Source organism: Osmia lignaria, unplaced genomic scaffold, assembly GCF_051020975.1.
Source record: "Osmia lignaria lignaria isolate PbOS001 unplaced genomic scaffold, iyOsmLign1 scaffold0179, whole genome shotgun sequence".
Lineage (NCBI taxonomy): Eukaryota > Metazoa > Arthropoda > Insecta > Hymenoptera > Megachilidae > Osmia > Osmia lignaria.
Window position 1 is genome coordinate 5,001 of NW_027478320.1, and position 2,500 is coordinate 7,500.

The window sequence follows — 2,500 nt, forward strand, 5'->3', positions numbered from 1 at the left end:
ATTTCGAATAGGTTTCTTTATTTATCATCCCTTCTTTTCGAGCGCCACGGAAGCAAGAGGAAAAGCAAGAGCGAGAGAACATTTCGCGTATACTTCATTTAACAATTTTAACCAACACGCGATGTACTCCACACACCTCTTAGATTTAACAACTGCTTTTCTCTTCTTCTCCCCTTAGCGCAAGGGTAAACCCCATTTGTCTCTTCTTTGGAACGCAACAAAACTTTCGAGGACTGGACGACCGAGCGATGGTCGCGCGGTCTTCGCTTATCTTTAACAAACGAAGTAGTCCGTATGTATTCTAAATGTTGAAGCCTCCTAGAGCTTTAAGCCATGCGAGACATTGAAATGCTGTTTTAACGGGAGCATGCATAATTGCTGCAAACATACTTTTATCACAAGTTCTAGCCACGCCACGGAGGCTTCGAAGTTCCTTCACCATTCGCTTTCCTCTCTTTTGTTACACAGTTTCAGACTACGATCAGGGGTACCGAAACGCTGTATTGATTGTAAACAACCATTTTTATCTTGGAGCGGAGCGTTCCTTTACTCGTTAGATTTGTCTTGTCGCGTGTGTATTCGCTTTTTCGACGCTTTTTAACCATTTAACTTGTTTAGCGAAGCTAAACGCACAGACAGACAAAAAAAAAGGAACAGCATCGCGCGTCAAACAGCGACGACCCATCTGAAGCGATCTTTCATTTATACACCGTTTGTAAACAGAGAGATGTATAAAGCGCGGGGAATCATTCGAAACCCTGGGGCTATTCGAGCTTGCATTTCAGCAAATTATCATCTCAAACATTTCACTCGTTTGCTTTTTCTAAATTTATAGGAGAGCTTCTTTCGTTTATTTTTGACACACCTTTCGTAAATATCGTTTCTGGCAACGTCGGGAGCGTGGATTTCTACAAGTGAACAATCGCGCCGATCCGATAACTTCCAGCAGGATGGAGAATCTTTATAGATTATCTTCCGAGAACTCGGTGCTTTCACGGGCGGTCGTTTATAAATTTTAACGAACGACTCGCGCGCCGTGACGCACTTGCGCTAGTTCGAAGAGATATTTCGAAATTTGTTTCTCTCCTTTAACGGCCTGCATTTAGTGTATCGGTTGCGATTTTCGTCACATCGTTTCCACGACAAACGCCGACGAACTGCCCAACTATCGCTCGTACGTTGCGACTCTTTCTTTGTTTATCGTTCATTCATTCTTTCAATTTCGTTCGATAATCCCGCTCCGAAACGTTCTACTTTCGTTGAACGACGGCGAGATGTTTAGAAAGAAATGAATTACTCTTTTTTCGAGAAGCAAACGCAAGCAGTCTTTTGTTAAGAAAACGACCCTCAGCCAGGCGTGGTCCAGGAATTGTATCCGTGGACCGCAATGTGCGTTCGAAATGTCGATGTTCATGTGTCCTGCAGTTCACACGTTGACGCGCAATTAGCTGCGTTCTTCATCGACCCACGAGCCAAGTGATCCACCGTTCAGGGTAATCGTAAAATTTTGTATTTCAAACTCTTTAGATCTTTAGAGTGTTATTTTCATTATTAACACGCATCACATTCGATACCCACATCACTCTCCCACCCGGCGCGTGCGGGAGAGCGAATTCGGGCGTCGCCAACGTATTTGTTTGTTTGTTCGATCGTTGACGACACGATCGCGTCCAAGGACGGAAACCGTCGGAGAAACGCCCAGTGGCACGCTCCTCTCGACGGTCGGGCGTAAAGTACATTTAAAAACCTTGAAAAGTACGAACGCACACAAGGAATGCGAGCGCGCGTCCTGTCGCTGAATCGTGGGTTGCGAGATTCGAACAGACACACGGCCGGCGACGATCGGTCTAACTAATGGACACATAGTTTTTCAAAGACTCGCTATCGTCGCTTCTCAGCCGGTCCGTAAACAACACACATCGATCAGGCGGACGCACGAATCTTACCACGGTGCGTGTTTCGTAGATTCCAGGTTACCCGCAAGTACCTCTCTCTCCCTCTCGAAAGAGGAATCTCGATCCGTCCTTTTTGGACAATGGAGAAATCTTTTTATCGCAACACGGATGGCAAAGAAACAACCAAAGCGTAGGAGCGTGGGGACGAGAGCGACGAAAAGAACGTCGCGAAAACAAAGTTTCGACGGTTGCTCGTTCTAATACATCGTAGTTTCAACTCTCTCAGTTTTAACCACTCCTAGACGCTTCGTAAACTTTTAACAATTCTTCGCCTCCGCGAGTTTCATTTCGAATAGAGCGAACGCAACACGGACCAAAAAAACTCCGGTGATGCCAGATCATTTAGCAAAGATCAGACGGCGGGTCATCTGTATTCCTTTTCTCTCTTTTTTATATCTTTCCATTTAACTAGGGTGTCGCAACGACGGGTACATTTATATATTTATATATATATTGTATTTCAATTTTAATGATCCTTCACTTTCGGTTTGTAATAATATGATCCTTCTTTCATTTCGATCCTTCATATTGTAGGTTAACCAACA

At 44.5% G+C, this 2,500-nt stretch overlaps 1 non-coding gene across 1 annotated transcript; it reads right to left on the reverse strand.

Annotated features, from left to right (window-relative positions):
* Positions 1 to 1,341: 1,341 nt before the first annotated feature.
* Positions 1,342 to 1,496, reverse strand: LOC143308184 (5.8S ribosomal RNA). The gene has a single exon (XR_013065177.1). It is a non-coding gene; the product is annotated as a 5.8S ribosomal RNA (ribosomal RNA).
* Between the last annotated feature and the right edge of the window lie 1,004 nt (positions 1,497 to 2,500).